This window comes from Callorhinus ursinus, unplaced genomic scaffold (assembly GCF_003265705.2).
Source record: "Callorhinus ursinus isolate GAN/ISIS: 27379988/994484 unplaced genomic scaffold, GSC_fseal_2.0 scaffold21, whole genome shotgun sequence".
Classification (NCBI taxonomy): Eukaryota; Metazoa; Chordata; class Mammalia; order Carnivora; family Otariidae; genus Callorhinus; species Callorhinus ursinus.
In genome coordinates this window covers 18,826,658-18,841,906 of record NW_027397083.1, presented here as the reverse complement: position 1 = coordinate 18,841,906, position 15,249 = coordinate 18,826,658, and the positions used below count along the sequence as shown (strand labels likewise).

General features: G+C 35.6%; 1 pseudogene; it reads left to right on the top strand.

The window, feature by feature from the left end:
• Window positions 1–6,279: 6,279 nt before the first annotated feature.
• On the top strand, window positions 6,280–8,211 carry LOC112829474 (follitropin subunit beta-like; annotated as a pseudogene).
• Window positions 8,212–15,249: the final 7,038 nt, after the last annotated feature.

The following is a 15,249-nucleotide window of genomic DNA, read 5'->3' as shown; positions in this document are numbered from 1 at the left end:
GGTTGAATTGTGTCCCCCCAAAATAGATTGAAGTTCTAACCCCTTCTATGTCAGAATGTGACCTTATTTTGTAATAGGATCATCAGAGATAATGATTAATTAAGGTGAGATCACAGTGGAGGAGGGTGGATCCCAGATCAAATATGACTGATGTCCTTATTAAAGGGGGAATTTGGACACAGATATGCACACAGAAAGAATGCTATGTTAACATGAAGCAGAGATTGTGGTGATAGTCTACAAGCCAAGGAACTCCAAAGATTGCCAGCAAACCACCAGAAGCTAGCGGAGAAGCACAGGATAGATTCTTGCTCATTGTCCTTAGAAGAAACCAACTCATTGATACCTTGATTTTGGACTTCTAGCCTCCAGAATTGTGAGACAATAAATTTCTGTTAAGTTTCCCAGTTTGTGGTACTTTGTTATGGCACCCCTACAAACTAATATACTTGGGTTCCAAAAAGCTGTGCTTTTCTGTTGGGTCATGCAGCTTAGGTAGGCAAAGTTCCTTGCTGTTCTTATCCCACACACCTAGTTAGACACTTTAGTGGAGTTTGGACTAAGATTTGGACAAACTTCTGACAATATGTCTAATGTGGCTTGCTTCCCTGAAACCTCACCTTCCCCTGGCTTGACCATCTCCCCATCCATTTTAGTATTTCTGAGAAATTCATATGCCTCACTCTTTGAGTGAACAAGCCATGTGTCATTCATTAATTCACTAAACAAAAACAGAAACAACCAAAACCTACTGAGTGTCTTCTTTGTTCCTACTAGTTTCTCATGGAGTTCACGGTATAGCAGAGGAACATGACATTAAGAAAATTATGATACCTAGAATTATTACAAGTATATAAAAAAAACTCATCTTAGACCCTATCAAAATTGAGATTGATCTCTGTTCTAAACCCTGCTTTGATTCTTTTTAAAATAAATAAGACAGATATTTCAGAACCCCAAGAAACAGAGGCCAAAGAACAACTGAATTTTTACTCAAGGCAATGATAAGTAATATTTGGCAATTATCTATACATTTTCTCAAATTTAATGAAAACTATAAACCTGTACATCCAAGAAACTCATTCAAATACAAGCAGGATAAACCCAAAGAAACTTACACCAAGGCATGTCATGAATTAGCATAAATTCAACAAGGCATGCTGAAAATTAGTGATAAAAATAAAATCTTAAAAGCAGTCAGAGGAAACAAGACATATTATATGGAGGGAGGTAGAATTCTCATCAGAAACAATGCAAACAAAGAAGACAAAGTGCTAAAACAAAACAACCAACCAACAAACTTACTAACATAGAATTCTATAACCAGGAAAAATACCCTTCAAACATTTAAACTGAATTAGGACATTTTTAGTAAAGTTAGTATTGGCAGAATGTATTGCCAGCAAATGTGCATGACAAAGAATTTTAAAGGCTGTTCATTAGGCAGAAGGAAAATAATATATGTTGAAAAAGGTAATGTGAGTAAATATAAAAGACTTTTTCTCAAGTTGAAGGAAAATAAATGACAATTTGCACAAAGGATGAAGGTGGAAAAAATGTAAGTATAACATTATAGGATACTTTCATTATATATGAAGTAGAAAAATATTATTTGAGGTAAAGATATGGATTCTAAACTTGAGAGTATATAAATAAATAAATATATAAACAAAGCTGATAAGCCAATAGTGGAGATAAAACAAATACTAAAAAATAACTAATTCAAAAGAAGACAGTAAAAATAGGAAAATGAAGAATAGATGAGACAAATAACAATATGACTAATACAAACCCAAGAATATCAAAATTATATTAAATGCAAAGATGAGCACCACAACAAAAAGGCAAACATTATCTGATCAGATTTTTTTTTTAAAAAGGAAGACTCAACTATACACTGCTTGGATGAAATGCACTTTATATATAAAGACACAGGATGGAAAATGATATATCTTGCAAACACTAATCACACAGTGGAATGACCATATTAATAATGTCCTGAGTAGAACTCAGGATAAGGAACATTACCATACATAAAGAGGTACATTGCATAAAATAAAATGGTCAATTCATCAAAAATAAAAATCCAAAATGTGCATGCACCTAAGAGCAAAGCTTCAAAATACATGAGGAAAAACTAATAGACTCAAAAGACAGATAAAACTATAGTTGGAAATTTCAACATTTCTTTCAGGAATCAATAGAACAAGCAGACAGAAAATGAGAATGTATATAGAGGAGTCAAGCAACACTATCAGTTCAGTTAACAAACATTTGTAGAACACTCTACCCCAAAAGAGCAGAATGTACATTCTTTACAAATGCATACAAAAGGTCAACAAAATAATGCATAGTCTGGGCTATAAAATATATCTCAAAGATTTTAAATGATAGGAATTATATAAAGTATGTTTTCTAAACACAATGAATTAAATAATCAATAACAAAAATCTTAAAAAATCACCCAGATTTGGAAATTCAGCAACATGCTTTCAAATGATGCATGGGTTGAGGAATAACACAAGAGAGGAATTAGAAAATACTTCTAACTGAATCATGACAACTCAACATGAATTAAGATTTGGGAATGAATCTAAAGTAACACTTAACAAGAATTTTATACCTTTAAATGCTTATATTATAAAAGAGAATATGTGTAAAATAAATTATCTAAGCTTCCATCTTTAAAAAAAATGGAAAAAGAGGAATAAACCCAGTAAAATTGAATAAAAAACATATATAAAATTAGAATAGCGTATTTAGTAATATATGTTCATATATATCCACTTCTAGTGGCTTACTAAACACTTGTAGTTTCACTTTCATTTATTAACTAACATTTATCACATGCCTACTATGTGCAGCCTTTGCTAAATGCTCAGGAAATACACATGAATAAGTATCAACCCCTGCCTTTAAATACATTATTTGAAGAGAGAGACACACAGACACACCACAGAGACAGACAAGGAAATAATTCACAACAGAACAGGTGTATGGCTAGATGCCAAGGCAGTCAGAGATGATGATGAAGACTCTCCTATACATCATTCTCCTGCTTCAGTTAGAGTTACAGATAGAGTAACTGATATGGGTCATGAAGGATGAAGAATCTTTGCACACTGTTCCTTCTCTTTAGAAGTTTTGGCTCCAGGGTAGATATGAGGAGAAAAGGATCAACAGCACATTTATGGAATTAAAGATAGAATAGTGATATGTTGCTAAATTTGTTAGTGGCGTTGGGATTAGGGAGACTAGTGGGGCAAGAGCCCAAGGAGTTATAAGGCCGATGATGTAGATCATGAAATTTCAATCTACTCTTTGAGGAATGTTTTATTCATCTTTCTGACCCACCATTCTCATCATAGCCAAAACCAACACTTGGAAGAGATTTTGAGTTCACAAAATTAAAGACGCCAAAGAAAAATCTATAGTCATGTTTAAACCAACAAAGGAGTAGATATGCTATTATATTGAATTTAATTATGAAAAAATCATCTATTTCAGCATTCTTTTCCTTAATATATTGCAGTTAGACAGTTTTAACAAGATTTGACCATTCTATCTATTCAAATACTTCTTCACTTTAAGCACTAATTAAGCCCTGGAACATTTTAATACCCAACAAACTGACCAGGTATTAGGTATGCATGGTTTTGTATAAATGGTATATTTGAGATTTGCCTCTGTCTATGGCAGGCATTCCTTAACCAAGACAATACTACAGGTCTCTGATTCTATAGTTACCAACTGGAGATAATTATTTTTTAAGTTATTGATCCTTCAGGATCTAAAAAACAAATTGAGGCTCTCACGGAAGAGCTTTTCGTTACTGTCTTGTGGGGAGTCTAGTCATGCCAGTTTGATTTCTCAAAATTTATGTATCTATTACAAACAGGAATAGCAAGAAACTAACTTTATTGACCAATTAACTTGGCCTTTGAAATACTCTTCTACTAATCAAAAGTGAAAAAAAATTATATGCCTATATTTAGGTTAACTCAAAAATCAAAAAATGAATTCTCATGCACAAAATTTCCTTTATTAAAATTAAAATGGTCATTAAAACTGAGTATGAAAAGGACATTAACAATGACAATTGCCTTGTTCCGGACTAACCATTTTCATTTTAAGGTAATCCCCCATGGCATTTTTTTAATTTAAATTCAATTAATTAACATATAATAATTATTAGTTTCAGAGGTAGAGTTCAGTGATTCATCAGTCTTATATAATACCCAGTGCTCATTACATCACGTGCCCTCCTTAATGTCCATCACCTAGTGACCCTATCCTCCCAACCCCCTTCCCTCCAGCAACCCTCAGCTTGTTTCCTATGATTAAGTCTCTTATGGTTTGTCTCCCTCTCTGATTTCATCTTGTTTTATTTTTCCCTCCCTTACCCTATGATCCTCTGTTTTGTTTCTTAAATTCCACATATGAGTGAGATCACATTATAATCACCTTTCTCTGATTGACTTATTTCACTTAGCATAATGCCCTCTAATTCTATCCACATCATTGCAAATAGCAAGATTTCATTTTTTGATAGCTGAGTAGTACTCCATTGTGTGTGTGTGTGTGTGTGTGTGTGTATACATATACCACATACACACATACACACACACATTCACCACATCTACTTTATCCACTCATCTGGGCTCTTTCCATAGTTTGGCTGTTGTGGACATTGCTGTTATAAATACTGGGGTGCAGATGCCCCTTTGGATCACTACCTTTGTATCTTTGCAGTAAATACCTAGTAGTGCAATTGCTATGTCATAGAGTAGTTCTATTTCCAACTTTTTTGAGGAACCTCCCTACTGTTTTCCAGAATGGCTGCACCAGCTTGTATTTCCACCAACACTGCAAGAGGGTTCCCCTTTCTCCACATCCTCACCAACATCTGTCATTTCCTGACTTGTTAATTTTGGCCATTCTGATTGTTGTGAGGTGGTATCTCATTGTGGTTTTGATTTGTGTTTCCCTAATGCCAATGTGGAGCATCTTTTCATGGGTCTATTGGCTTTCTTTGCAGAAATGTCTCTTCATGTCTTCTGCCCATTTCTTGACCGGATTTTTGGGTTTTTTTGGGGTGTTGAGTTTGATAAGTTCTTTATAGATTAAATTCTTTATCTAATAATACATTTGCAAGTATCTTCTCCCATTCTGTCGGTTGTCTTTTGGTTTTGTTGACTGTTTCCTTTGCTGTGCAAAACCTTTTTGTCTTGATGAAGTCCCATTTTTGCCTTTGGAGATGTGTCTAGCAAGAAGTTGCTGTGGCCGAGGTCACAGAGTTTGCTGCCTGTGTTCTTCTCTAGGATTTTGATGGATTCCTGTCTCACATTGAGGTCTTTCATCCATTTTGAGTCTATTTTCGTGTATGGTGTAAGGAAATCGTCCAGTTTCATTCTGCATGTGGCTGTCCAATTTTCCCAACACCATTTGTTGAAAAGACTGTCTTTTTTCCATTGGATATTCTTTCCTGCTTGCCAAAGATTAGTTTACCATAGAGTTGAGGGTCCATTTCTGGGTTCTCTATTCTGTTCCATTGATCTGTGTCTGTTTTGTGCCAATAACATACTGTCTTGATGATTACAGTTCTCTTAACATAGATTGAAGTCTGGAATTGTGATGCCACCAGCTTTGGTTTTCTTTTTCAACATTGCTTTGGCTATTCGGGGTCTTTCCTGGTTCCATACAAATTTTAGGATTATTTGTTCCAGCTCTATGAAAAAAGCTGATGGTATTTTGATAGGGGTTGCATTGAATGTATAGATGGTTTTGGGTAGCATAGACATTTTAACAATATTTGTTCTTCTAATCCATAAGCATGAAATGTTTTTCCATTTCTTTGTGTCTTCCTCAATTTCTTTCATGAGTATTCTATAGTTTTCTGAGTATAAATCCTTTGCCTCTTTGGTTTATTCTTATGTATCTTGTGATTTTTGGTGCAATTGTAAATGGGATTGACTCCTTAATTTCTCTTTCTTCTATCTCATTGTTAGTGTATAGAAATGCAACTGATTTCTGTGCATTGATTTTATATCCCCCACCCCACTCCGTGGCGTTTTAGTCCCTAAAAAAATACACCTCCACTTAAAGAATTAAATGAGGAGTTCTCAACTGTAATATGTTTCTCTTTTGTCAAAACATGCTTGCTAAACCTGAATGTGATTGTGGAGTTTGAGGAGATTTATTTCAGTTCAGTCTGACTGGGTCAAAGTCCATGACAGTTAAAACACTCTGAGTTTCTAATCCTTTGCTTCCTAGTCCAGGATGAAGTCAGTCCAGTTTTGTTTTCTCTTCTGTTACTGGAAAGCAATTTGCTGCAAGAGTTGTGAGCTGACCAACATCATCATCACAGTGGAGAAAGGAATGCCTCTTCTGCATAAGCATCAATGCCACTTGGTGTGTGGGCTACTGCTACACCCAGGCAGGAACTCTGCTTTGCTGGAAGTGAGGGTACTGAGGGTCTATAGAAGGCAGGCTTCATTAATTCCCAATTTATCAATATTTTGTCTCTCCATGACTCTCTTAGCCAACTTGTCTGTATTGTGATTAAGGTTAATTACCATGATATCATTTCAATGTCTGGGTTTAGATTTAATTTGGGTAAATTTGGGACAGCTCAGATTGATGTAAATGAATGTTTCAGTAATGTACTAATTCTGCACTTTAAGAGAGTATTTCTCTGCTAGATTTACCTATTGAGAGATAAAATGGGCATGAATACATATCTATATTTAATCATAGAACATTATCAATACTCTCAAAAAGCCAACTGCAATAATAAAAGGCATACCTCTGTAACAGGGGTAATACTAAAATGTCTTTAAAGCCAAATAAAAACACAAGCAGCCAATTTAAAAATTCACTTTATTGGTCTACCTTTCATATAAATGCCAGCAAGCATCCTGAGAACAATCAATCCCTGTAGACTAGAACCAAAAGGAATCAGCAAACCTACTCCCTCCTTTATGCTGTTGAGAAAAATCAAGGCATAGAGGCATTAAACCATTTGTCTACATTCTCACAGCTTCTTCATAATAGGCCAGTTATCAGGGAAAGCATTTCTTCTTTGCCATTTTTCTGTTGCATCTGGCTGTGCAGGAGTTCAATAAACTGAAATTGAAGGTGGCTGCATTTTAATGAATATACTTTATTTGATATTAAATGAATTTGATCAATGAAACTTAACTCACTGCACTTAGGTGGGATATAGACCTGGTGGCCAGTCAGGGAAAGGAATTAACCAATAGCCCCTTTTCTCCCTTAAAGCCAATTATTTCCTCATTGGGCAACTAGAAGAGTGAAATATATTTGGCTTGAATTAAATATACTGATATTGAAATTGTGTCATACACTTTTGGACTAAGAACCCTGCAAATATAAGAATTTAAGGCAGTGGCAAGGAAGAACTTAAAAAGCAACAGATTGTCCAGAATCCAATATGAGAATCCCCTCACATTTTAGGCAAAGTATCAATAATTCAGCTTATGACTCTTATTCCTCTTTTAAATATACATAGAAAAGAGTACTTGGAAATATGTTTCTGAGCAATTAAACCCAAATGTTATATGTTTTTATCTGTCATTAACATACCTTCAGATTATTAAGTACAAAAAAACCTTTATATTCCAAAGGTCATATATTCTTTATTCCTTTATCTCTACATGCTTTTATGCCATATAAATTCAAAGTTTTTAGAGAGCTATACAAATATTAAACATGTGGGTATTACATGGTGGTGAGAAAGGAGGCAGTCATATTTTCTATAACACTTTCACAGTTCAGAAAAGTAGTATAACATAAACTTCTTTAAGAGGTCACGTTTCCTGTGCTTAAAGATCCTAGAAGTTGGTCTTCAGAGAACAAATATTAGAGCAAGCAGTATTAAATCCCTGTCTCATTTTGGCTAAGCCAAAAAGAAACTTCCAGAATATTATAACCTAACTCTCCCCTTCCTAAACTCCTCAGAATCTGGTGTACCAGGACTCAGGCAGTCCCAACATCCAGAAAACACGTACCTTCAAGGAGCTGATGCATGACTTGGTTAGGGTGCCTAGCTGTGTTCACCACACAGACTCTCCGTATATGTACCCAGTAGCCACTGAATGTCACTGTGGCAAGTGTGACACCAACAGCACTGACTACATGATGTGAGGCCTGGGGCCCACCAACTGCTCCTTCAGTGAAATGAAAGAATAAAGAGCAGTGGACATTTCGAGCCGCCTACCTAAAGGACAAACCAAAAACTCCGTGTGTGTACATGTGCCCAGGCTGCAAACCACTGGGAGCCAGGGGACCATCAGACCCCCAATCCCTGCTCTCCAGGCAGAGGGGGAGCTCCAGGAATGGAGAGTACCTGTCACCACTCAACCCTGTATTCTTGGGTCTGGGCTCTGTCAGTTTCATTCAACTTGAATTCAGGGGCTTTAAGTGGTTTCCCATTTTTAATAGACTTAGAGGTCCCCAGAGAAACCCTGTGATTTTACAGAAGAGAAAAACCTAGACTTAGAAGAAACAGCTCTCAAGATAATTGGGTAGGAGAACTAAACAGAACACAATCTCCTGTTAGATGTATGGCCTGCGAGGGTAGGGCAAGTATTGCTTAATGTCCTAGAGTCAGTACCTAGCTCTATGTCTAACTGTTTAAATACTGAGGGGAGAGTCAGGAAGATAGGACGACTGGAACGAGACTGCCCGCTTCATTGCTGATCCCTGGAGGTGGTGACATCAGTTCCACTCTGCCTGTGTTTTTCTGGCAGAGAATTTGTTGCTGACCTGTGAGGGTGGGAGAAGGTGTAAAGGGAGGTAAGCTGGGAAACAGGGCAAGCATTCAAAATCTGAAGACTAAAATACAACATCTTAACAATTTTTATTACAAATTTGAACTAACAACCAAAGCCAGGAACTATTGGTTTAGGTCTGTGGAAATTCGATTACAAGATCAATGAATATCTTTTCCTAAGTTATTCGCCTCTACATATTCCATCACTTAAATAAATTTGATCAAGAACCCCCAGCCTTCTATAAAACTGCCTCTTGGGCAATAAGACATATAACCTGTTTCTTGGTGCTGTACCATCTGGACTACAATCCTCCTGGTGGGATGGGAACCTTGAAGTGCACGTGATAGCACTTTAGGCAACTTGACAGGCTAGTAACATTTTTTGTTTGTTTCAGGTTTTTATTTAAATTCCAGTTAGTAACATATAGTCTAATACTAGTTTCAGGAGTAGAATTTAGTGATTTATCACTTACATATAACACCCAGAGCTCATCACAAGTGCCCTCTTTAATATCCATAACTTTTAACCCATCCCCTTGCCTATCCCCCTCCAACAACCCTCAGTTTATTCTTTATAGTTGAGAGTCTGTTTTATGGTTTGCCTTTCTCTTTTTCCGCACTATGTTCATCTGTTTTGTTTCTTAAATTCCACAGATGAGTGAAATCATATGGTATTTGTGTTCCTCTGACTGATTTATTTTACTTAGCATAATATCCTCTAGCTCCATCCTTGTGGCTGCAAATGGCAAGATTTCACTTTTATGGCTGAGTAATATTCCACTGTGTATATATACCTATCTTCTTTATCCATTCATCAGTCAGTGAACATTTGGGCTCTTTCCATAATTTGACTATTGTTGATAATGCTGCTATAAACTCAGGGTGCATGTGTCCCTTTGAATCAGTATTTTTGTATCTTTTGGGGAAACACCTAGTGGTATGCAATTGCTGGGTCATAGGTTAGTTCCATTTTTAACTTTTTGAGGAATCTGTGGACTGTTTACCCTAGTGGCTGCACCAGTTGGATTCCCATCAATAGTGTAAGAGGGTTCTGAACCTTCCTCCATATCCTCACCAACATCTGTTATTTCCTGTGTTGTTACTTTTAGACATTCTGACAGGTATGAGGTGGTATCTCATTGTGGTTTGATTTGTATTTTCCTGATAAGTGATGTTGAGAATCTTTTCACATGTCTGTTAACCATCTGTATGTCTTCTTTGGAAAAAAATGTCTATTCATGTCTTCTGCCCATTTCTTAACTGGATTATTTGTTTTTCAGGTGTTGAGTTTGATAATTTCTTTAGAGATTTTAGATACTAACCCTTTATCAGATATATCATTTGCAAATATCTTCTCTCATTATGAAGGTTGCCTTTTAGTTTTGTTGATTGTTTCCTTTGCTGTGCAGAAGCTTTTTATCTTGATGAAGTCCTAAGAGTTCATTTTAGCTTTTGTTTCCCTTGTCTCAGAGACATGTCTAATAAGAAGTTGCTATGGCTGGTGTCAAAGAGTCGCTGACAGGCTAGTAACTTATTTACCAATTAACTTTTCAGAGAAATAGTTCTCTTTAAAAGAGTTAGGAGTCCAGAGAGAATAGCTGTATTTTCTGGGCTTTCTCTGCATTTGCTTTATCACTTGACTACTTGTTCTCCCAAATCTATGATTTCTTTCAAAAGGGTACATACTGAAAATGCTTCATAACTTAAATTACTTTTAATGATATTAACTCTTTTATGAACTGAATGTTATCTACCAAAGGTACTTCAGATTTTTCTACATTCTTGAAATATTTAGTCATAACACATATGTGTATATTTTATAATACTAGTGGGAACATTATTAGGAATCAAATGTGTCCATAAATATTACCTGTACTCATTGCTCAATTGTAAATATATTTACCAAAAATTGCTTCAATGAAAATTTCTGTCATTTCTGGCAGTTGTCACTTTCTTAAAAAATTTCTATTGTGCCTCACCACCCCCCCCCGGTCTACATTAAAATTGATTCATTCTCAGAAAGCCCTTAACATATCTTTATTTTTCTACAGCTCAGACTCAGTGGAAGTCTTCCTTATAATCTTTGGAATCTAGTTAAATACTAGCACTCATAACCTGAAACTAATGTAACATTGTATGTCAACTATAATTCAACAATAATAATAATGATAATGAGAATCAAGTACTAGAGCTAATATATTTTCCAGCACATGGATATCAAGAAATATTTTTCTCACTAGATGCAGAAAAAAAAATTGACAAAACTCAACAACCTTTCAGGATAAAAACTCTCAATGAATTGGATATAGAAGGAATTTACACTAACATAATAAAAGCCATATATAACAAGCTCACAGGTTATACCCTATTAATGATGAAAGACTGACAGCTCTTTTTCTAAGATTAGGAACAAGACAAGGATGCATACTTTCATCACTTCCATTAAACATAGTACTGGAAGTCCTGGCCAGAATAATCAGGGAAGAAAAATTTTTTAAATTATCCAAATCAAATGCTAACTACACTGGAATTAAAAAAAAAAAAATCCAAATCAGAATAAAAGAAGTAAAATGATCTCTCTTTACAGATGACAGGATTTTTTATATAGAAAGTCCTAAAGACTATACCCCAAAACTGTCAGAATAAACAAATTTAGTAAAATTTCATGATATAAAATCAACATACAAAATCAGTTGCATTTCTGTATACTAACAACAAACTATTTGAAAAAGAAACAAAGAAAACAATCTCATTCACAATAGCATCAAAAACAATAAAATACTTATGAATAAATTCAACCAAGGAAGATCTGTATACTGAAAACTTTAAGACATCAGTGAAAGAAATTGAAGAAGACACAAATAAGTAGAAGGATACCCTATGTTCATGGATGAGAATTAATGTTGTCAAAATGTCCATACCATCCCAAAGCCATCCATAGATTCAATGTAATCCCTATCAAAATTCAATGGCCTTTTTTTTAAAGATTTTATTTATTTATTTGACAGAGAGAGAGAGAGAGAGAGCACGCATGAGCAGGGGTAGGAGCAGAGGGAGAAACAGACTCCCCGCGGAGCAGGGAGCCCCACGCGGGGCTCGATCCCAGGACTCTGGGATCATGACCTGAGCCGAAGGCAGACGCTTAACGACTGAGCCACCCAGGCGCCCTCAATGGCCTTTTCTTTTAAACAAGAAAAAAATTCTAAAATTCATATGGAAACACAAAGGACCCTGAACAACCAAAGGAATCTTGAGAAAGAAAAAGCTAGAGGCATCACACTTCCTGATTTCAACTATACCACAAAGCTCCAGTAATTAAAACAGTATGCTACTAGCATAAAAACAGATACAGAATCAAGAGCCCAGAAATAAACTTATGCATATACAGTCAAGGACGAGGGAGCCAAGAATACTCAATGAGGAAAAGAGAGTTTCTTCAATTAATAGTTTTGAAAAAAACTGGATAGTCACATGCAGAATAATGAAACTGGGCTTGTATTTTGCACCACTCACAAGAATTAACTAACACAAAATGAATTAAAGACTTAAATGTAAGACCTAAAATCATAAAATTCCCAGAAGGAAACATACAGGGTCTGATCCTCGACACTGGTCTTGACAATGGTTTTGTTGTTGTTGTTGTTGTTGTTGTTGTTTTTAATATAACACCCAAAGCACAAGTAACAAAATAAAAAATAAACAAGTGGGGCTACAGCAAGCTAAAAAGCTTCTGCACAACAAAAGAATGATCAATAGAATGCAGAGGTAACCTATGGAATGAAAGAAGATATTTGCCAACCACATATCTGATAAGGGATTAACATCTAAAATATACTCATACAACTCCATAGCAAAAACAAAAAACAAAACCTCCCAAATTATCCAATTAAAAAATGGGCCAAGGACCTAAATGGACATTTTTCCAAACAAGACATACACATGTCCAACTGGTACATAAAAAGATGAAAAATCACTAATCATCGAAGAAATGCAAATCAAAACCACAATGAGATATCCCTTCACACCTATTAGAATGGCTATTACCCAAAAGATAACAGGTAAGTGCTGCAAGGATGTATGGAAAAGGGAACGCTTGTGTACTGCTGGTGGGAATATAAACTGGTGCAGCCACTATGGAAAACAGTATAAAGATTCCTTGAAAAAATAAAATTGATCTACCATGTGATCCACCAATCTCACTTCTGGGTATATATGGGAAGGAAATAAAATCACCATCTTGAAGATTTGTTTATGTTCATGACATGTACAATGTTCATTGTAGCATTACTTACAATAGCCAAGACAGAAACAACTTAAGTGTTTGTCAATGGATAAATGGATAAAGAAAATGTGGTATATATATATATATATATATATATTATTCAGCCATTTAAAAAAAAGAGAAAATCCTGCCATTTGTGACAACATGGATCAACCATGATCAACTGAGATGAGTCAGACAGAGAAAGGCAAATACTGTATGATCTCACTTGTATATGGAATCTAAAAGTAACGAACAAATAAAAGACCAAAAAACGAACTCATAGAAACAGAACGGTTTGGTTGTTGCCAGGCTTGGGGGGGTGAGGGAGAGAAATGGGTGAAGGTGGTCAAAGAGTACAGACTTTCAGTTATAAGATGATGAATAAGTTCTGTGGTCTAATGTACATCATGGTGACCCTAGTTAAAAAAACTGTATTATATACTCGAAAGTTGCTAAAGAGAAATCTTAGAAGTTGTTACCACAAAAAAGTAAATAAAAAGGTAACTATGTGAGGCAGCGGAAGTGTTGACTAACCTTATTGTGGTAATCATTTCACAATATATACATATATCAAATCATCACATTGTATACCTTAAACAATGCCATATGTCAATTATATCTTTAAAGTTGGAAAAAATTAGAATTAAATTCCTAAACAAAAAAGGATGATTCTTTCCAAATGACTTTTCTCTTCCAATTTGAAATTCTAAAACTGAGTTCATAGTAAATCAGTGGGTCTCTCATAATAATCATCTGCCCAGTTCTTCAAGATAGATGTGATTATACTTTTTGAGTGTACAAAGACAAAAGGACAAAATAAAAGTTGAATAGAATCATGGAGTGGACAGAGGATTGAAGACCATCTAGTTCAATGTTGACATTTACTGGATGTTAACACTGAGGACTGAGATCACACAGGCCATGATAAGATCAGAATTAGAACCCCATATTCCTTATTTTTACTCTCTCTTTGGAATCTCTCCTACTATGCCAACCAAACTAGTTCATTCAAATATGGCTATCTATAAAATGCAGATCATCACATACATCAATATTCTGTACAATATTTTTATGCCCAAACCAGACTTCAGCTCTGGTGACCAAAATAATAAGTTAGTGACTCTGCTGATGCAAGGATTCTATCTGCCTGAGTCACTTCTGAGTAAACCCTTGGCACTTAGTAGGTACCATTAGTGGTTTAACTGGATTGATTCAAACCGAAGTGAGAATCTATTTCTCTGCAATTTCTATCCAGTATTGTCATCTAGAACCATCCAAAACAAGATTAATCTCTTTTCTGCTTGAACATGATTCAAATAAGGAGAACAACTAGGTTCTCATTAGCAGCCTGAAGATGAGCAGTTCATTCAGCTGTTTTTTGAAGATTTATTTATTTATTTTTTTAGAGAAAGAGAGAGCATGCACATGAGTGGGTGGGGCAGAGGAAGAGGGAGAGAGAATCTCAAGGAGACTTCACGCTGAGCTGTGGAGCCGGACATGGGGCTCAATCCCACCACCCTGAGATCACAAACTGAGCCAAAACCAACAGTCAGATGCTAAACCGACTGCACCACCCAGGTGCCCCTAAGCTGTTCTTTGAATAATCCAATGTCCAGACAGGCCCTTACACATCCTGATCAATATTGTTCTGTGTGTTAAGGACTCATATAAAGTATGGAGATTCATAAAGGGCAGAATGGACCCAGACTGAGGACATTAAATAACTGCAGACAACAGATTCAAATGAAAGGTTTTTCAAATGTGATTCAAATGTCTTTGAAGACAATGAATTTATTATAATTATGGTCTGAGCACCTGGCCCAGCACTTTATACATACCAGGCTCTAGTGACTATGTCTAAATGACCTGATCAGAGCACTGTCTTACTGTTCTCTCAGCAATACTTGACCTATGTATTAAGCCTGTGGTGAAATAGCATTCCTTTTCAACTTCAATTATTTTTACTTAGTGAAGGCTGAAACCATTATGACAAAGCATTTTGCACATTTCAAAGATAAGCATTCTCTTTTACACTCAGTGTTACTACTACCAGTGTCATTCAGTCAGCTTATTGAGTTTGGATTTTATATCATTTATTCCTTCTACTTCTTTTCACAAAGAAAAACAGGAAAAATATTCAAGGCAAGAACTTCAAAGGAAGAGGTGAAAGGTCTAAGATCTAAAGAAATAC